Genomic DNA, 24656 nt, shown 5'->3' with positions numbered 1-24656 from the left:
ACGCAATTACGTTTGGTGTTAACTTTTTTCATGACAAGTGAAAATATGTGCATGCGAGCCAGTTACCCAGCACACATGTGTTCCACGACTAACGGCAGCTCCTCCACCTAGCACGCAGCAGGTGGAGATCTTGCCCAGTGTTGGCACAGCCCTACCTGGGTGCTCTGTAAGTGCCAGCCAGGACTGTGAGAACGGCAGGAGCACCACAAACACAAACTGGAAGCAGAAAATCATTTCACACGGTTGTCTTTTTTTCTTCTTCTGCAGGAATCAGAGAAGAAACAGAGAATGTATTGCAGCTTTTAAATATTCTACGGAACATGTTTGTTATTTTCATAAGGAAAAATAAATAAATACAGTGAAAAGGAAAAGATGTTCACCTTGTAATGATGTAAGGAGAGTACAGGAATTACTCCATTACTTCACATGCAACAATTCACAATTGAATTGGATATGACAAGAGTATTTGCGGTTTGTTTTCATCTCAATTTAGCTTAGAATTGGTCGATTTTGGAGGAAATTAGCCGTAGCAGTGATCAGGAATACCAGTGTACACTGCACAAAGCAATTACCCTGTGGGCAATGCTGTTGGGGGTAAACTGGAGCAGACTGCTGTGGAACCCTCACAATGACAACTGCCAGAATACGCACACACATCTGCTTTCTGAGACGCTGAATTCACCATCTACTCCTGTCAGTGAACATCAGCCCAGGCCTGTCAATGTGGAATATTCCTGCACTTTCCCCCGTTGGTACTAACACCATCATGTGTTTCTAATTATTGTTGCATTACCATCAGAATATCAGGCAAGGTTTTATTTTGGCAATTTTCTATCCTTTTTTTTCCCAATAAATTTAGAGTACCCAATTATTTTTTTTCCCAATTAAGGGGCAATTCAGCGTGGCCAATCCACCTAACCTGCACATCTTTGGGTTGTGGGGGTGAAACCCACGCAGACCGCAATTTTCTCTCCTGAAGGCATTGATTGCTTGAGGGTGTGAGTTCCACAGGCACTGGCTCAAGTATGGTACCCGAATGGCCATTGAGTGTCTGAATCCTGATGTCGGGTGTCAGCAGATCATTTCAGCTCAAAACGTCCTGGTCAGACGGATTTATGTTCAAAACCAATTTTAGCATTTCATTGTCAAATTGAGACGGCATCCAATGGGCCCCACACGAGAACACTCTGACATACCCCACAAAACTCAGTGCAAAATTCCCTAATAAACCCCGCAGCCCTCACTGTAACCCTTCTTGATGTACACCACAACCCACACTGTAAAACTTTCTGATATACCCCACAGCCCTCACTGTAACATTTTCTGATGTACCCCACAGCCAACACTGTAATATTTTCTGATATACCCCACAACCCTCACTGTAAAACTTTCTGATATACCACACAGCCCTCACTGTAACACTTCTGATATACCCCACAGCCCTCACTGTAACACTTTCTGATATACCCCACAGCCCTCACTGTAACACTTTCTGATATACCCCATAACCCTCACCGTAACACTAGCTGGTAAACTCCACAAACCTCACTGTAACATTTTCTGATATACCCCACAACCCTCAATGTAACACTTTCTAATATACCCCACAACTCTCACTGTAACACTTTCTGATATACCCCACAGCCCTCACTGTAACACTTTCTGATATACCCCACAACTCTCACTGTAACACTTTCTGATACACCCCACAACTCTCACTGTAACACTTTCTGATACACCCCACAACCCTCACTGTAACACTTTCTGATATACCCCACAACTCTCACTGTAACACTTTCTGATATATCCCATAACCCTCACTGTAACACTTTCTGATATACCCCACAACTCTCACTGTAACACTTTCTGATATACCCCAAAACCCTCAATGTAACACTTTCTTATATACCCCACAACCCTTACTGTAACACTTTCTGATATACCCCACAACTCTCACTGTAACACTTTCTGATATACGCCACAACCCTCACTGTGACACTTCTGATATACCCCACAACCCTCACTGTAACACTTTCTGATATACCCCACAGCCCTCACTGTAACACTTTCTGATATACCCCACAACCCTCACTGTATCACCTTCTGATATACCCCACAACCCTCACTGTAACACTTTCTGATACACCCCACAACTCTCACTGTAACGCTTTCTGATATACCCCACAACCCTCACTGTAACACTTTCTGATAAACCCCACAACTCTCACTGTAACGCTTTCTGATACACCCCACAACCCTCACTGTAACACTTTCTGATAAAACCCACAACTCTCACTGTAACTCTTTCTGATATACCCCACAGCCCTCACTGTAACACTTTCTGATATACCCCACAACCCTCACTGTAACACTTTCTGATATACCCACAACCCTCACTGTACCACGTTCTGATATACCCCACAACCCTCACTGTATCACGATCTGATATACCCAGCAGCCCTCACTGTAACACTTTCTGATAAACCCCACAACACTCACTGTAACACTTTCTGATAAACCCCACAACACTCACTGTAACACTTTCTGATATACCCCACAACCCTCACTGTAATACTTTCTGATATACCCCACAACTCTCACTGTAACACTTTCTGATAAACCCCACAACCCTCACTGTAACACTTTCTGATATACCCCACAGCCCTCACTGTAACACTTCTGATATACCCCACAGCCCTCACTGTAACACTTTCTGATATACCCCACAACTCTCACTGTAACACTTTCTGATATACCCACAACCCTCACTGTAACACTTTCTGATATACCCCACAACTCTCACTGTAACACTGTCTGATAAACCCACAACTCTCACTGTAACACTTTCTGATACACCCCACAACCCTCACTGTAACACTTTCTGATACACCGCACAGCCCTCACTGTAACACTTTCTGATAAACCCACAACCCTCACTGTACCACTTTCTGATATACTCACAACTCTCACTGTAACACTTTCTGATATATCCCACAACCCTCACTGTAACACATTCTGATATACACCACAACTCTCACTGTAACACTTTCTGATAAACCCACAGCCCTCACTGTAACACTTTCTGATATACCCCACAACCCTCACTGTAACACTTCCAGTATACCGCACAACCCTCACTGTAACCCTTCCTGATGTATCCCACAACCCTCACTGTAACATTTTCTGATAAACTCCACAACCCTCACTGTAACACTTTCTGATAAACCCACAACTCTCACTGTGACACTTTCTGATACACCCCACTGCCCTCACTGTAACACTTTCTGATAAACCCACAGCCCTCACTGTAACACTTTCTGATATACCCCACAACCCTCACTGTAACACTTCCAGTATACCGCACAACCCTCACTGTAACCCTTCCTGATGTATCCCACAACCCTCACTGTAACATTTTCTGATCAACTCCACAACCCTCACTGTAACACTTTCTGATAAACCCACAACTCACACTGTGACACTTTCTGATACACCCCACAGCCCTCACTGTAACACTTTCTGATATACCCCACAACCCTCACTGTAACATTTCCAGTATACCGCACAACCCTCACTGTAAACCCTTCCTGATGTATCCCACAACCCTCACTGTAACATTTTCTGATAAACTCCACAACCCTCACTGTAACACTTTCTGATAAACCCACAACTCTCACTGTGACACTTTCTGATAAACCCCACAGCCCTCACTGTAACACTTTCTGATATACCCCACAACCCTCACTGTAACACTTTCTGATATACCCCACAACCCTCACTGTAACACTTTCTGATAAACCCCACAGCACGCACTGTAACATTGTCTGATAAACCCCACAACTCTCACTGTAACACTTCCAGTATACCGCACAACCCTCACTGTAACCCTTCCTGATGCATCCCACAACCCTCACTGTAACATTTTCTGACATACCCCACAACTCTCACTGTAACTCTTTCTGATATACCCCACAGCCCTCACTGTAACACTTTCTGATATACCCCACAGCCCTCACTGTAACACTTTCTGATATACCCCACAGCCCACACTGTAACACTTTCTGATAAACCCCACAGCCCTCACTGTAACACTTTCTGATATACCCCACAGCCCTCACTGTAACACTTTCTGATACACCCACAACTCTCACTGTAACACTTTCTGATAAACCCACAACTCTCACTGTGACACTTTCTGATAAACCCACAACCCTCACTGTAACACTTTCTGATATACCCCACAACCCTCACTGTAACACTTTCTGATAAACCCCACAGCCCTCACTGTAACACTGTCTGATAAACCCCACAACTCTCACTGTAACACTTCCAGTATACCGCACAACCCTCACTGTAACCCTTCCTGATGTATCCCACAACCCTCACTGTAACATTTTCTGACATACCCCACAACTCTCACTGTAACGCTTTCTGATCAACTCCACAACTCTCACTGTAACATTTTCTGATATACCCCACAACCCTCACTGTAACACTTCCAGTATACCGCACAACCCTCACTGTAACCCTTCCTGATGTATCCCACAACCCTCACTGTAACACTTTCTGATAAACCCCACAGCCCTCACTGTAACACTGCCTGATAAACCCCACAACTCTCACTGTGACACTTTCTGATAAACCCACAACCCTCACTGTAACACTTTCTGATATACCCCACAACCCTCACTGTAACACTTTCTGATAAACCCCACAGCCCTCACTGTAACACTGCCTGATAAACCCCACAACTCTCACTGTAACACTTCCAGTATACCGCACAACCCTCACTGTAACCCTTCCTGATGTATCCCACAACCCTCACTGTAACATTTTCTGATATACCCCACAACCCTCACTGTAACACTTTCTGATAAACCCCACAGCACGCACTGTAACATTGTCTGATAAACCCCACAACTCTCACTGTAACACTTCCAGTATACCGCACAACCCTCACTGTAACCCTTCCTGATGCATCCCACAACCCTCACTGTAACATTTTCTGACATACCCCACAACTCTCACTGTAACTCTTTCTGATATACCCCACAGCCCTCACTGTAACACTTTCTGATATACCCCACAGCCCTCACTGTAACACTTTCTGATATACCCCACAGCCCACACTGTAACACTTTCTGATAAACCCCACAGCCCTCACTGTAACACTTTCTGATATACCCCACAGCCCTCACTGTAACACTTTCTGATACACCCACAACTCTCACTGTAACACTTTCTGATAAACCCACAACTCTCACTGTGACACTTTCTGATAAACCCACAACCCTCACTGTAACACTTTCTGATATACCCCACAACCCTCACTGTAACACTTTCTGATAAACCCCACAGCCCTCACTGTAACACTGTCTGATAAACCCCACAACTCTCACTGTAACACTTCCAGTATACCGCACAACCCTCACTGTAACCCTTCCTGATGTATCCCACAACCCTCACTGTAACATTTTCTGACATACCCCACAACTCTCACTGTAACGCTTTCTGATCAACTCCACAACTCTCACTGTAACATTTTCTGATATACCCCACAACCCTCACTGTAACACTTCCAGTATACCGCACAACCCTCACTGTAACCCTTCCTGATGTATCCCACAACCCTCACTGTAACATTTTCTGACATACCCCACAACGCCCACTGTAACACTTTCTGATATACCCCACAACTCTCACTGTAACACTTTCTGATACACCCCACAACCCTCACTGTAACGCTTTCTGATAAACTCCACAACTCTCACTGTAACACTTTCTTATACACCCCACAACTCTCACTGTAACTCTTTCTGATATACCCCACAGCCCTCACTGTAACACTTTCTGATATACCCCACAGCCCTCACTATAACACTTTCTGATATACCCCACAGCCCTCACTGTAACACTTTCTGATAAACCCCACAGCCCTCACTGTAACACTTTCTGATATACCCCACAGCCCTCACTGTAACACTTTCTGATAAACCCACAACCCTCACTGTAACACTTTCTGATATACCCCACAGCCCTCACTGTAACACTTTCTGATACACCCACAACTCTCACTGTAACACTTTCTGATATACCCCACAGCCCTCACTGTAACACTTTCTGATAAACCCCACAACTCTCACTGTAACACTGACTGATATACCTCACAACCCTCACTGTAACACTTTCTGATATACCCCACAACCCTCACTGTAACACTTTCTGATATACCTCACAACCCTCACTGTAACACTTTCTGATATATTCCGCAACTCTCACTGTAACCCTTTCTGATATACCCCACAACTCTCACTATAACACTTTCAGATAAACACCACAGCCTTCACTGTGACACTTTCTGATATACCTCACAACTCCCACTGTAACACTTTCTGATATACCCCACAACTCTCACTGTAACCCTTCCTGATGTACACCACAACCCTCGCAGTAACATTTTATGATATACCCCACAGTCCTCATGGTAACATTTTCTGATGTACCCCACAGCCCACATTGTAATATTTTCTGATATACCCCACAACCCTCACTGTCACACTTTCTGATATCCCCCACAACCCTCATTGTAACACTTTCTGACATACCCCACAATCCTCATTGTAACACTTTCTGATAAACTCCACAACTCACACTGTAACGCTTTCGGATATACCCCACAACCCCTCACTGTAACACTTTCTGATAAACCACATAGCGCTCATTGTAACACTTTCTAATATACCCCACAGCGCTCACTGTAACACTTTCTCATAAACCTCACAACTCTCACTGTAACACTTTCTGATATACCCCAAAACCCTCACTGTAACACTGTCTGATATACCCGACAACCATCACTGTAAAACATTCTGATTAGCCTCATAGCGCTCACTGTAACACTTTCTGATATACCCCACAACCCTCACTGTAACACTTGCTGGTAAACTCCACAACACTCACTGTAACACTTTCTGATATACCCCACAGCCCTCACTGGAACACATTCTGATATACCCCACAGCCCTCACTGTAACACTTTCTGATACACCCCACAACTCTCACTGTAACACTTTCTGATATTCCCCACAGCCCTCACTGTAACACTTTCTGATATACCCCACAACTCTCACTGTAACACTTTCTGATCAACCCACAACTCTCACTGTTACTCTTTCTGATATACCCCACAGCCCTCATTGTAACACTTTCTGATATACCCCACAGCCCTCACTGTAACCCTTCCTGATGCATCCCACAACCCTCACTGTAACATTTTCTGACATACCCCACAACTCTCACTGTAACTCTTTCTGATATACCCCACAGCCCTCACTGTAACACTTTCTGATATACCCCACAGCCCTCACTGTAACACTTTCTGATATACCCCACAGCCCACACTGTAACACTTTCTGATAAACCCCACAGCCCTCACTGTAACACTTTCTGATATACCCCACAGCCCTCACTGTAACACTTTCTGATACACCCACAACTCTCACTGTAACACTTTCTGATAAACCCACAACTCTCACTGTGACACTTTCTGATAAACCCACAACCCTCACTGTAACACTTTCTGATATACCCCACAACCCTCACTGTAACACTTTCTGATAAACCCCACAGCCCTCACTGTAACACTGCCTGATAAACCCCACAACTCTCACTGTAACACTTCCAGTATACCGCACAACCCTCACTGTAACCCTTCCTGATGTATCCCACAACCCTCACTGTAACATTTTCTGACATACCCCACAACTCTCACTGTAACGCTTTCTGATCAACTCCACAACTCTCACTGTAACATTTTCTGATATACCCCACAACCCTCACTGTAACACTTCCAGTATACCGCACAACCCTCACTGTAACCCTTCCTGATGTATCCCACAACCCTCACTGTAACATTTTCTGACATACCCCACAACGCCCACTGTAACACTTTCTGATATACCCCACAACTCTCACTGTAACACTTTCTGATACACCCCACAACCCTCACTGTAACGCTTTCTGATAAACTCCACAACTCTCACTGTAACACTTTCTTATACACCCCACAACTCTCACTGTAACTCTTTCTGATATACCCCACAGCCCTCACTGTAACACTTTCTGATATACCCCACAGCCCTCACTATAACACTTTCTGATATACCCCACAGCCCTCACTGTAACACTTTCTGATAAACCCCACAGCCCTCACTGTAACACTTTCTGATATACCCCACAGCCCTCACTGTAACACTTTCTGATAAACCCACAACCCTCACTGTAACACTTTCTGATATACCCCACAGCCCTCACTGTAACACTTTCTGATACACCCACAACTCTCACTGTAACACTTTCTGATATACCCCACAGCCCTCACTGTAACACTTTCTGATAAACCCCACAACTCTCACTGTAACACTGACTGATATACCTCACAACCCTCACTGTAACACTTTCTGATATACCCCACAACCCTCACTGTAACACTTTCTGATATACCTCACAACCCTCACTGTAACACTTTCTGATATATTCCGCAACTCTCACTGTAACCCTTTCTGATATACCCCACAACTCTCACTATAACACTTTCAGATAAACACCACAGCCTTCACTGTGACACTTTCTGATATACCTCACAACTCCCACTGTAACACTTTCTGATATACCCCACAACTCTCACTGTAACCCTTCCTGATGTACACCACAACCCTCGCAGTAACATTTTATGATATACCCCACAGTCCTCATGGTAACATTTTCTGATGTACCCCACAGCCCACATTGTAATATTTTCTGATATACCCCACAACCCTCACTGTCACACTTTCTGATATCCCCCACAACCCTCATTGTAACACTTTCTGACATACCCCACAATCCTCATTGTAACACTTTCTGATAAACTCCACAACTCACACTGTAACGCTTTCGGATATACCCCACAACCCCTCACTGTAACACTTTCTGATAAACCACATAGCGCTCATTGTAACACTTTCTAATATACCCCACAGCGCTCACTGTAACACTTTCTCATAAACCTCACAACTCTCACTGTAACACTTTCTGATATACCCCAAAACCCTCACTGTAACACTGTCTGATATACCCGACAACCATCACTGTAAAACATTCTGATTAGCCTCATAGCGCTCACTGTAACACTTTCTGATATACCCCACAACCCTCACTGTAACACTTGCTGGTAAACTCCACAACACTCACTGTAACACTTTCTGATATACCCCACAGCCCTCACTGGAACACATTCTGATATACCCCACAGCCCTCACTGTAACACTTTCTGATACACCCCACAACTCTCACTGTAACACTTTCTGATATTCCCCACAGCCCTCACTGTAACACTTTCTGATATACCCCACAACTCTCACTGTAACACTTTCTGATCAACCCACAACTCTCACTGTTACTCTTTCTGATATACCCCACAGCCCTCATTGTAACACTTTCTGATATACCCCACAGCCCTCACTGTAACACTTTCTGATACACCCACAACTCTCACTGTAACACTTTCTGATAAACCCACAACTCTCACTGTGACACTTCTGATATACCCCACAGCCCTCACTGTAACACTTTCTGATATACCCCACAACACTCACTGTAACACTTTCTGATAAACCCACAACCCTCACTGTAACACTTTCTGATATACCCCACAACCCTCACTGTAACACTTTCTGATAAACCCCACAGCCCTCACTGTAACACTGTCGGATAAACCCCACAACTCTCACTGTAACACTTCCAGTATACCGCACAACCCTCACTGTAACCCTTCCTGATGTATCCCACAACCCTCACTGTAACATTTTCTGACATACCCCACAACTCTCACTGTAACGCTTTCTGATCAACTCCACAACTCTCACTGTAACACTTTCTGAGATACCCCACAACCCTCACTGTAACACTGTCTGATATACCCCACAACCCTCACTGTAACACTTTCTGATACACCCCACAACTCTCACTGTAACTCTTTCTGATATACCCCACAACCCTCACTGTAACACTTTCTAATATACCCCACAACCCTCACTGTAACACTTTCTGATATACCCCACAGCCCACACTGTAACACTTTCTGATATACCCCACAACTCTCACTGTAACACTTTCTGATATACCCCACAACCCTCACTGTAACACTTCCAGTATACCGCACAACCCTCACTGTAACCCTTCCTGATGTATCTCACAACCCTCACTGTAACATTTTCTGACATACCCCACAACTCCCACTGTAACACTTTCTGATATACCCCACAACTCTCACTGTAACACTTTCTGATACACCCCACAACCCTCACTGTAACGCTTTCTGATAAACTCCACAACTCTCACTGTAACACTTTCTGATAAACCCCACAGCCCTCACTGTAACACTTTCTGATATACCCCACAGCCCTCACTGTAACACTTTCTGATAAACCCACAACCCTCACTGTAACACTTTCTGATATACCCCACAGCCCTCACTGTAACACTTTCTGATACACCCACAACTCTCACTGTAACACTTTCTGATATACCCCACAGCCCTCACTGTAACACTTTCTGATAAACCCCACAACTCTCACTGTAACACTGACTGATATACCTCACAACCCTCACTGTAACACTTTCTGATATACCCCACAACCCTCACTGTAACACTTTCTGATATACCTCACAACCCTCACTGGAACACTTTCTGATATATTCCGCAACTCTCACTGTAACCCTTTCTGATATACCCCACAACTCTCACTATAACACTTTCAGATAAACACCACAGCCTTCACTGTGACACTTTCTGATATACCTCACAACTCCCACTGTAACACTTTCTGATATACCCCACAACTCTCACTGTAACCCTTCCTGATGTACACCACAACCCTCGCAGTAACATTTTATGACATACCCCACAGTCCTCATGGTAACATTTTCTGATGTACCCCACAGCCCACATTGTAATATTTTCTGATATACCCCACAACCCTCACTGTCACACTTTCTGATATACCCCACAACCCTCATTGTAACACTTTCTGACATACCCCACAATCCTCATTGTAACACTTTCTGATAAACTCCACAACTCACACTGTAACGCTTTCGGATATACACCACAACCCCTCACTGTAACACTTTCTGATAAACCACATAGCGCTCATTGTAACACTTTCTAATATACCCCACAGCGCTCACTGTAACACTTTCTCATAAACCTCACAACTCTCACTGTAACACTTTCTGATATACCCCAAAACCCTCACTGTAACACTGTCTGATATACCCCACAACCCTCACTGTAAAACATTCTGCTTAGCCTCATAGCGCTCACTGTAACACTTTCTGATATACCCCACAACCCTCACTGTAACACTTGCTGGTAAACTCCACAACACTCACTGTAACACTTTCTGATATACCCCACAGCCCTCACTGGAACACTTTCTGATATACCCCACAGCCCTCACTGTAACACTTTCTGATACACCCCACAACTCTCACTGTAACACTTTCTGATATTCCCCACAGCCCTCACTGTAACACTTTCTGATATACCCCACAACTCTCACTGTAACTCTTTCTGATATACCCCACAGCCCTCATTGTAACACTTTCTGATATACCCCACAATCCTTACAGTAACACTTTCTGATAAACCCCACAACTCTCACTGTAACACTGTCTGATATACCTCACAACCCTCACTGTAACACTTTCTGATATACCCCACAACCCTCACTGTAACACTTTCTGATATACCTCACAACCCTCACTGTAACACTTTCTGATATATTCCGCAACTCTCACTGTAACCCTTTCTGATATACCCCACAACTCTCACTATAACACTTTCAGATAAACACCACAGCCTTCACTGTGACACTTTCTGATATACCTCACAACTCCCACTGTAACACTTTCTGATATACCCCACAACTCTCACTGTAACCCTTCCTGATGTACACCACAACCCTCGCTGTAACACTTTCTGATAAACTCCACAACTCACACTGTAACGCTTTCGGATATACCCCACAACCCCTCACTGTAACACTTTCTGATAAACCACATAGCGCTCATTGTAACACTTTCTAATATACCCCACAACCCTCACTGTAACACTTTCTCATAAACCTCACAACTCTCACTGTAACACTTTCTGATATACCCCAAAACCCTCACTGTAACACTTCTGATATACCCCACAACCCTCACTGTAAAACTTTCTGATTAGCCTCATAGCGCTCACTGTAACACTTTCTGATATACCCCACAACCCTCACTGTAACACTTGCTGGTGAACTCCACAACACTCACTGTAACACTTTCTGATATACCCCACAACCCTCACTGCAACACTTTCTGATATACCTCACAACCCTCACTGGAACACTTTCTGATATATTCCGCAACTCTCACTGTAACACTTTCTGATATACCCCACAACTCTCACTGCAACACTTTCTGATATACCCCACAACCCTCACTGTAACACTTTCTGATATACCCCACAACTCTCACTGTAACACTTTCTGATAAACCCCACAGCCCTCACTGTAACACTTTCTGATATACCCCACAGCCCTCACTGTAACACTTTCTGATAAACCCACAACCCTCACTGTAACACTTTCTGATATACCCCACAGCCCTCACTGTAACACTTTCTGATACACCCACAACTCTCACTGTAACACTTTCTGATATACCCCACAGCCCTCACTGTAACACTTTCTGATAAACCCCACAACTCTCACTGTAACACTGACTGATATACCTCACAACCCTCACTGTAACACTTTCTGATATACCCCACAACCCTCACTGTAACACTTTCTGATATACCTCACAACCCTCACTGTAACACTTTCTGATATATTCCGCAACTCTCACTGTAACCCTTTCTGATATACCCCACAACTCTCACTATAACACTTTCAGATAAACACCACAGCCTTCACTGTGACACTTTCTGATATACCTCACAACTCCCACTGTAACACTTTCTGATATACCCCACAACTCTCACTGTAACCCTTCCTGATGTACACCACAACCCTCGCAGTAACATTTTATGATATACCCCACAGTCCTCATGGTAACATTTTCTGATGTACCCCACAGCCCACATTGTAATATTTTCTGATATACCCCACAACCCTCACTGTCACACTTTCTGATATCCCCCACAACCCTCATTGTAACACTTTCTGACATACCCCACAATCCTCATTGTAACACTTTCTGATAAACTCCACAACTCACACTGTAACGCTTTCGGATATACCCCACAACCCCTCACTGTAACACTTTCTGATAAACCACATAGCGCTCATTGTAACACTTTCTAATATTCCCCACAGCGCTCACTGTAACACTTTCTCATAAACCTCACAACTCTCACTGTAACACTTTCTGATATACCCCAAAACCCTCACTGTAACACTGTCTGATATACCCGACAACCATCACTGTAAAACATTCTGATTAGCCTCATAGCGCTCACTGTAACACTTTCTGATATACCCCACAACCCTCACTGTAACACTTGCTGGTAAACTCCACAACACTCACTGTAACACTTTCTGATATACCCCACAGCCCTCACTGGAACACATTCTGATATACCCCACAGCCCTCACTGTAACACTTTCTGATACACCCCACAACTCTCACTGTAACACTTTCTGATATTCCCCACAGCCCTCACTGTAACACTTTCTGATATACCCCACAACTCTCACTGTAACACTTTCTGATCAACCCACAACTCTCACTGTTACTCTTTCTGATATACCCCACAGCCCTCATTGTAACACTTTCTGATATACCCCACAGCCCTCACTGTAACACTTTCTGATACACCCACAACTCTCACTGTAACACTTTCTGATAAACCCACAACTCTCACTGTGACACTTCTGATATACCCCACAGCCCTCACTGTAACACTTTCTGATATACCCCACAACACTCACTGTAACACTTTCTGATAAACCCACAACCCTCACTGTAACACTTTCTGATATACCCCACAACCCTCACTGTAACACTTTCTGATAAACCCCACAGCCCTCACTGTAACACTGTCGGATAAACCCCACAACTCTCACTGTAACACTTCCAGTATACCGCACAACCCTCACTGTAACCCTTCCTGATGTATCCCACAACCCTCACTGTAACATTTTCTGACATACCCCACAACTCTCACTGTAACGCTTTCTGATCAACTCCACAACTCTCACTGTAACACTTTCTGAGATACCCCACAACCCTCACTGTAACACTGTCTGATATACCCCACAACCCTCACTGTAACACTTTCTGATACACCCCACAACTCTCACTGTAACTCTTTCTGATATACCCCACAACCCTCACTGTAACACTTTCTAATATACCCCACAACCCTCACTGTAACACTTTCTGATATACCCCACAGCCCACACTGTAACACTTTCTGATATACCCCACAACTCTCACTGTAACACTTTCTGATATACCCCACAACCCTCACTGTAACACTTCCAGTATACCGCACAACCCTCACTGTAACCCTTCCTGATGTATCTCACAACCCTCACTGTAACATTTTCTGACATACCCCACAACTCCCACTGTAACACTTTCTGATATACCCCACAACTCTCACTGTAACACTTTCTGATACACCCCACAACCCTCACTGTAACGCTTTCTGATAAACTCCACAACTCTCACTGTAACACTTTCTGATAAACCCCACAGCCCTCACTGTAACACTTTCTGATATACCCCACAGCCCTCACTGTAACACTTTCTGATAAACCCACAACCCTCACTGTAACACTTTCTGATATACCCCACAGCCCTCACTGTAACACTTTCTGATACACCCACAACTCTCACTGTAACACTTTCTGATATACCCCACAGCCCTCACTGTAACACTTTCTGATAAACCCCACAACTCTCACTGTAACACTGACTGATATACCTCACAACCCTCACTGTAACACTTTCTGATATACCCCACAACCCTCACTGTAACACTTTCTGATATACCTCACAACCCTCACTGGAACACTTTCTGATATATTCCGCAACTCTCACTGTAACCCTTTCTGATATACCCCACAACTCTCACTATAACACTTTCAGATAAACACCACAGCCTTCACTGTGACACTTTCTGATATACCTCACAACTCCCACTGTAACACTTTCTGATATACCCCACAACTCTCACTGTAACCCTTCCTGATGTACACCACAACCCTCGCAGTAACATTTTATGACATACCCCACAGTCCTCATGGTAACATTTTCTGATGTACCCCACAGCCCACATTGTAATATTTTCTGATATACCCCACAACCCTCACTGTCACACTTTCTGATATACCCCACAACCCTCATTGTAACACTTTCTGACATACCCCACAATCCTCATTGTAACACTTTCTGATAAACTCCACAACTCACACTGTAACGCTTTCGGATATACACCACAACCCCTCACTGTAACACTTTCTGATAAACCACATAGCGCTCATTGTAACACTTTCTAATATACCCCACAGCGCTCACTGTAACACTTTCTCATAAACCTCACAACTCTCACTGTAACACTTTCTGATATACCCCAAAACCCTCACTGTAACACTGTCTGATATACCCCACAACCCTCACTGTAAAACATTCTGCTTAGCCTCATAGCGCTCACTGTAACACTTTCTGATATACCCCACAACCCTCACTGTAACACTTGCTGGTAAACTCCACAACACTCACTGTAACACTTTCTGATATACCCCACAGCCCTCACTGGAACACTTTCTGATATACCCCACAGCCCTCACTGTAACACTTTCTGATACACCCCACAACTCTCACTGTAACACTTTCTGATATTCCCCACAGCCCTCACTGTAACACTTTCTGATATACCCCACAACTCTCACTGTAACTCTTTCTGATATACCCCACAGCCCTCATTGTAACACTTTCTGATATACCCCACAATCCTTACAGTAACACTTTCTGATAAACCCCACAACTCTCACTGTAACACTGTCTGATATACCTCACAACCCTCACTGTAACACTTTCTGATATACCCCACAACCCTCACTGTAACACTTTCTGATATACCTCACAACCCTCACTGTAACACTTTCTGATATATTCCGCAACTCTCACTGTAACCCTTTCTGATATACCCCACAACTCTCACTATAACACTTTCAGATAAACACCACAGCCTTCACTGTGACACTTTCTGATATACCTCACAACTCCCACTGTAACACTTTCTGATATACCCCACAACTCTCACTGTAACCCTTCCTGATGTACACCACAACCCTCGCTGTAACACTTTCTGATAAACTCCACAACTCACACTGTAACGCTTTCGGATATACCCCACAACCCCTCACTGTAACACTTTCTGATAAACCACATAGCGCTCATTGTAACACTTTCTAATATACCCCACAACCCTCACTGTAACACTTTCTCATAAACCTCACAACTCTCACTGTAACACTTTCTGATATACCCCAAAACCCTCACTGTAACACTTCTGATATACCCCACAACCCTCACTGTAAAACTTTCTGATTAGCCTCATAGCGCTCACTGTAACACTTTCTGATATACCCCACAACCCTCACTGTAACACTTGCTGGTGAACTCCACAACACTCACTGTAACACTTTCTGATATACCCCACAACCCTCACTGCAACACTTTCTGATATACCTCACAACCCTCACTGGAACACTTTCTGATATATTCCGCAACTCTCACTGTAACACTTTCTGATATACCCCACAACTCTCACTGCAACACTTTCTGATATACCCCACAACCCTCACTGTAACACTTTCTGATATACCCCACAACTCTCACTGTAACACTTTCAGATAAACACCACAGCCTTCACTGTGACACTTTCTGATATACCTCACAGCCCTCACTGTAACACTTTCTGATATACCCCACAACCCTCACTGTAACAGTTGCTGGTAAACTCCACAACACTCAGTGTAACACTTTCTGATAAACTCCACAACTCACACTGTAACGCTTTCGGATATACCCCACAACCCTCACTGTAACACTTTATGATAAACCTCACAACTCTCACTGTAACACTTTCTGATATAATCCACAACTCTCACTGTAACACTTTCTGATATACCCCACAACCCTTACAGTAACACTTTCTAATATACCCCACAACTCCCACTGTAACACTTTCTGATATACCCCACAACTCTCACTGTAACTCTTTCTGATATACCCACAACCCTCACTGTAATACTTTCTGATATACCCCACAGCCCTCACTGTAACCCTTTCTGATATACCCCACAACCCTCACTGTAACACTTTCTGATATACCCCACAACTCCCACTGTAACACTTTCTGATATTTCCCACAGCCCTCACTTTAACACTTTCTGATATACCCCACAACTCCCACTGTAACACTTTCTGATATTTCCCACAGCCCTCACTTTAACACTTTCTGATATATCCCACAACCGTCACTGTAACACTTCCTTATATTTTTAAAAATAAATTTAGAGTACGCAATTCATTTTTCAGAATTAATGGGTAATTTAGCGTTGCCAATCCACCTACTGCACATCTTTATTTTGTGACGGCGAAACCCACACAAACACGGGGAGAATGTGCAAACCTCACACGGACAGTGACACAGAGCCGGGATGGAACCTGGGACCTCGACGCCATGAGGGAGCAGGGCAAACCCACAGCGCCAGTGTGCTGCCCCACCCTTCCAGATATAACCCAAAACCCTCACTGTAACACTTTCTAATATACCCCACAGCCCTCACTGTAACACTTTCTGATATATCCCACAACCCTCACTGTAACACTTTCTGATATACTCACAACCCTCACTGTAACACTTTCTGATATACTCACAACCCTCACTGTAACACTTTCTCATATACCCCACAACCCTCACTGTAACACTTTCTGATAAATTCCACAACTCACACTGTAACACTTTCTGATATACCCCACAGCCCTCACTGTAACACTTTCTGATATACCCCAAACCCTCACTGTATCACTTTCTGATATACCCCAAACCCTCACTGTAACACTTTCTGATATCCTCCACAACCCTCACTGTAATACTAATACAACCCACAATCTTCACTGTAGCACTGATATACCACACACCATTCACTGCTGCACTCTGGTATACCATATATTCCTCACAATAAAGCCTTGACATATCCCACACCATTTACTATAAATACCATACTGAAAAACCTTCACAATAATCTTCTCATGTAATACACACTCCTCACACCACCTTTCTGAGATGGATGATACACCCCTCACATAACACTCTGATATACCCGTACTTCACATGACTTACTGTAGCACTCTAATATATCTGTATGATAAACCCCTCACTCTAGCACTCAGGTAGACCTGTGTGGTTCACCCCTCATTGCAGCACTATGATGTTCCTGTATGGCACATTCCCCACTGTAGCATGCTGATATTCCTGTACGGTACACCCCTCACTGTAGCACTCGGATATACCTCTACTGTATACTCCCTCACGGTAGCACTCTAACATACCTGCCTGTTACACCCCTCACTGTCGTATTCTAATATACCTGAATGGTGCGCCACTCTCCTTAACACTCAGATGTACCTGTTCCGTGCACCCAAAAATTTACCTCTTATTTATTTGTAGCACTGTGACATAGCTATGTGGTACACACCACACTGTAGCACTGTGACATGGCTGTATGGTACACCCCACACTGTAGCACTGTGACATAGCTGTGTGGTACACCCCACACTGTAGCACTGTGACATGGCTGTATGGTACGCCCCACACTGTAGCACTGTGACAGAGCTGTGTGGTACAGCCCGCACTGTAGCACTGTGACATAGCTGTGTGGTACACCCCGCTCAGTAGCACTGTGACACAGCTGTGTGGCACACCCCACACAGTAACACTGTGACATAGCCATTTGGTACACCCCACACTGTAGCACTGTGACATAGCTATTTGGTACATCCCACACTGTGGCACTGTGACATAGCTCTGTGGTACACCCCGCTCAGTAGCACTGTGGCACAGCTGTGTGGTACACCCCGCTCAGTAGCACTGTGGCACAGCTGTGTGGCACACCCCACACAGTAACACTGTGACATAGCTGTGTGGTACACCCCACACTGTAGCACTGTGACATGGCTGTGTGGTACACCCCACACTGTAGCACTGTGACATAGCTGTGTGGTACACCCCACACTGTAGCACTGTGACATAGCTGTGTGGTACACCCCACACTGTAGCACTGTGACATAGCTGTGTGGGTAAAAGGACTGTGACATAGCAGTGTGGTACACCCTGCATTGTAGCACTGTGACACAGCTGTATGGTACACCCCGCACGGTAGCACTGTGACAGAGCTGTATGGTACACCCCACACTGTAGCACTGTGACATAGCTGTGTGGTACACCCACACTGTAGCACTGTGACATAGCCATGTGGTACACACTGCACTGTAGCACTGTGACGTTTCCATGTGATACACCCCACACTGTAGCACTGTGACATAGCTGTATGGTACACCATGCACTGTAGCACTGTGACGTTTCCATGTGGTACACCCTGCACTGTAGCACTATGACATAGCTGTGTGGTACACCCCACACTGTAGCACTGTGACATAGCTGTGTGGTACACCCCACACTGTAGCACTGTGACACTGCTGTGTGGTACACCCCACACTATAGCACTGTGACATAGCTGTGTGGTACACCCCACACTGTAGCACTGTGACTTTGCTGTGTGGTACACCCCACACTGTAGCACTGTGACAGAGCTGTGTGGTACACCCCACACTGTAGCACTGTGACAGAGCTGTGTGGTACACCCCACACTGTAGCACTGTGACATAGCTGTGTGGTACACCCCACACTGTAGCACTGTGACATAGCTGTGTGGTACACCCCACACTGTAGCACAGTGACATAGCTGTGTGGTACACCCCACACTGTAGCACTGTGACATAGCTGTGTGGTACACCCCACACTGTAGCACTGTGACATAGCTGTGTGGTACACCCTGCATTGTAGCACTGTGACACAGCTGTATGGTACACCCCGCACGGTAGCACTGTGACAGAGCTGTATGGTACACCCCACACTGTAGCGCTGTGACATAGCTGTGTGGTACACCCTGCACTGTAGCACTGTGACGTTTCCATGTGATACACCCCACACTGTAGCACTGTGACATGGCTGTGTGGTACACCCACACTGTAGCACTGTGACATAGCCGTGTGGTACACACTGCACTGTAGCACTGTGACGTTTCCATGTGATACACCCCACACTGTAGCACTGTGACATAGCTGTATGGTACACCCTGCACTGTAGCACTGTGACGTTTCCATGTGGTACACCCTGCACTGTAGCACTATGACATAGCTGTGTGGGACACCCCACACTGTAGCACTGTGACATAGCTGTGTGGTACACCCACACTGTAGCATTGTGACATAGCCGTGTGGTACACACTGCACTGTAGCACTGTGACGTTTCCATGTGATACACCCCACACTGTAGCACTGTGACATAGCTGTATGGTACATCCCGCACTGTAGCACTGTGACGTTTCCATGTGGTACACCCTGCACTGTAGCACTATGACATAGCTGTGTGGTACACCCCACACTGTAGCACTGTGACATGGCTGTGTGGTACACCCCACACTATAGCACTGTGACATAGCTGTGTGGTACACCTCACACTGTAGCACTGTGACATAGCTGTGTGGTACACCCCACACTATAGCACTGTGACACTGCTGTGTGGTACACCCCACACTATAGCACTGTGACAGAGCTGTGTGGTACATCCCACACTGTAGCACTGTGACTTTGCTGTGTGGTACACCCCACACTGTAGCACTGTGACAGAGCTGTGTGGTACACCCCACACTGTAGCACTGTGACAGAGCTGTGTGGTACACCCCACACTGTAGCACTGTGACATAACTGTGTGGTACACCCCACACTGTAGCACTGTGACATAGCTGTGTGGTACACCCCACACTGTAGCACTGTGACATAGCTGTGTGGTACACCCCACACTGTAGCACTGTGACACAGCTGTATGCTACACCCTGCACGGTAGCACTGTGACACAGCTGTGTGGGACACCAGACACTGTAGCTCTGTGATATGGCTGTGTGGTACACCCCACACTATAGCACTGTGACAGAGCTGTGTGGTACATCCCATACTGTAGCACTGTGACATGGCTGTGTGGTACATCCCACACTGTAGCACTGTGACAGAGCTGTGTGGTACACCCCACACTGTAGCACTGTGACGTTTCCGTGTGGTACACCCTGCACTGTAGCACTCTGATTTATCTGTACAGTACGCCCCGCACTGTAACACTCTCTGGTAAACCCCAAATATCATTTTCTTTTATTCAGTCTCTGCGGATACTAATAGCGGTGTTTTTCGTATTCTGACAGTTGTGCCTCAATTGAATCCCTTGTGCTGTTGACTGCTTCTGTTTTACCAAATCAGGTATTGTGAGTGTTGTTCTCCTTAATACGCTGAAGGACTTCTCACATTACACAGGCTGTTCTTATTACCAGGCAATGAAAAAAGGCCTTTGAAAGTAAATGTTTAGGGACTCTTTATGCCAGCAATACTCCTGTAATTATTTTTTGTTAAGAATAAATATGCCAGGAGAGGTGCTTGAGGAGAAGTCTTTAACATTGAAATGTACTGTGATTAAGTGAGGAGCGGTTAATGAGGCACTTTGTAAAGCTCGAAACAAAAGGGATTGGGATTAGCAGGGTTTGTCTCAATGTGTCATGTGTAAATCTTAACAAGCACAGAACATACGTGCCAACCTTTCTCACTGAGGCCTGAATTTCACTCAGACAGAGCAGTGCCAATGCCAGCAAAAGCCCAAATCCAGAGGTTCCCCCTCTCCCAAAACCATTTTCAGAGGTGGGATGGGGGAGGGTGGGGGAATAGGGGTCGGTTATAAACCACATATCTGTGGTCCATAGAGGAATATAAATCAGCAACCACCTTTGCTCATGTGTGATTTGGTGTGGTAAGTATGTCAAACCACAATTGTACAGATTAGACCAAGTAAGAGCAGGTTTGAACCTTGTAGATTTTTTTAGATAGCCAGGTAGCATTTTTGGAGAGGTGAGGTACCCCATTGGATATGGTTCCCTGGAAATGTGCAGATACTCAAATGGAACTGTCAAGTTGTCAAAGAAGTGTCAAGTTGTCACAGAACTGTCGAGCTGTGACAGTACAGTCAAGCTGACAATGAACTGTCAAGCTGACAAAGAACTGTTAAAGCCATCAAAGAACTGTCAAAGCTGCTAAAGGATTATTAAAACACAACAGGATTGTCAAAGTTCATTAGAACTGCCAAACCTGTCAAAGTGGGGCTTTAAATTCAAAACAAATGTGTGGGGTTCCTAAAAATCAGCACCTGTTGTTTCACTTTGTCTGTTGACAGAAGCCTGAGGTTTAGCATTATAGATATATGCTGTATCACTGATTTTGCAACCTGCCATTGTCGCAACCTGTTGCCTGTTAAGTGAGCAGTTTGATTGACAACTCCAAGTGGTTGTAGAATAGAAATGTTTGTTTTCAAACGAGAATAGTTGAAGAATGCTCAATGTATTTTTAATCAATTAGTTTTTTTTAAAGTCACATCATAGTATGGTCCTGAAGCTGCCTATCATGGATTTAAGCACTCTGCTATACCTGTATGGTACAGGTGAATTGGATTGGAGGGGGAAAGGACAAAGGGCTGTAGGTGGGGCACATAGCTTGACTTGAGTCGGCACTAAGTTGACATGGGGGCTATGAAAGGCCATGGGGCTGAATGAGGCATAGGGTGGCACAGGGGGTATGAGTGGTAAAAGGGCAACAGCATGATAGAGGGGCATAGGATAGCATGGTGTAGGAGTTGGTGAGCATCAGGAGACATAGGTTGGCATGGATAGGGTATGGGGAGTGTGTGGGGGTGAGGGGTGGAGGGCTGTTTTTGTTTTACCCATTTTTAAATAACTTTGACGCAGCGCCGGGTAAGAGGGGCAGGCCTTCCACTCTGCCCACTTACATATCCGGCAGCCTCCACACTTGTTATGGGGATGGCAGGCTTGACTTCAATCCCTATCTGCTCCCTCAGAATGAAAATCCGACCTTTTGAGCCTCTTTTTGCCGGGTACAGCTGGCGGAGCCAGGAAATGTCCCGACACTGCGCACCGGCCCCGAGAGCAGAATTCCAGGACTGAGTGTTAAGATCAGCTGTTATGGGTCCAGACCAGAACTCCAGCTTGTTATGGGATGCCTGATGAGAATCCAACTTTTTAATTTGGAAAACTGTGAGGAAATGTCACTGCACCACAGGAGTGATAACACTGGGCAGCACGGTGGCACAGTGGGTTAACCCTGCAGTCTCACAGCGCCGAGGTCCCAGGTTCGATCCCGGCTCTGAGTCACTGTCCGTGTGGAGTTTGCACATTCGTCCCGTGTTTGCGTGGGTTTCGCCCCACAACCCAAAGATGTGCAGGCTAGATGGATTGGTCACACTAATTTGCTCCTTAATTGGAAAAAATTAATTGGGTACTCTAAATTTATAATTTAAAAAAAAGGTGTGATAACACTGACCAGCGGACAGCATTTATGGTGAAATAAACTTTAATTCAGAATCATAGAATTCCTACATTGTAGAAGTGGGAGATTTGGCCCAATGAGTCTGCACCGACCCTCTGAAGAGCACCCTATTCAGGCCCACTCCCCCGTAAACCCGTAACCCTACCTAACCTGTGTAGGGACAATTTAGCATGGCCAATCTACCAAACCTGGACGGCATCTTTGGACTGTGGGAGGAAACCGGAGCACCCAGAGAAAACCCACTCCAACTCGGGGAGAACGTGCAAACTCCACTCAGACAGTTACCCGAGGCCGGAATTGAATCCGGGTCCCTGGCACTGTGAGGCAGCAGTGCTAACCGCCGTGTCACCATACCGGCCCTTTTTGCTGACATAGAAACATAAACATAGAAATGAACACATTAGCAACAATGAAATAGCTGACATTTAACAGGTAGATCATCTCAGTTGCTTTCTAACCCTGCCTCTATCTCTATTTTTTCCAATTAAGCAAACTAACATATCTTGAATACCACCTATGTAATAAGGCATTAGCACAAAACCGTTTAGAGGGAGAGTCCTTTAAGAGAAAACTGAACCCTATCTGTCCAGACTGATGTTCCAGACGCAAGTGACAAACCAGCCTCCTCCCATTAACTGTGTCACTGGCAATCCAAAAGCACACTGCTGTAACCCTCGCAAGACCAATGGGGGTGACCCGATCGATCTCACCTTGAAGCTGACCTACGAGCTCCCCAGCTGAGCTGCGGAGACCCAACAGCGGGACTGGTCAATTCCCCAAGATAAAAGCCTGCCCAGAGGCGGGGTTGGCATTTTCAGCTGGCCCTGGCTTGGACTAGGTGTGCTGTGCACCACTGTATGAACATTCTGGGCGTCATTCTCCGACCCCCCCAGTGGGTT

The sequence above is a fragment of the Scyliorhinus torazame genome, chromosome 1 (assembly GCF_047496885.1).
Source record: "Scyliorhinus torazame isolate Kashiwa2021f chromosome 1, sScyTor2.1, whole genome shotgun sequence".
Lineage (NCBI taxonomy): Eukaryota > Metazoa > Chordata > Chondrichthyes > Carcharhiniformes > Scyliorhinidae > Scyliorhinus > Scyliorhinus torazame.
Note: the sequence above shows the minus strand (reverse complement) of the source record.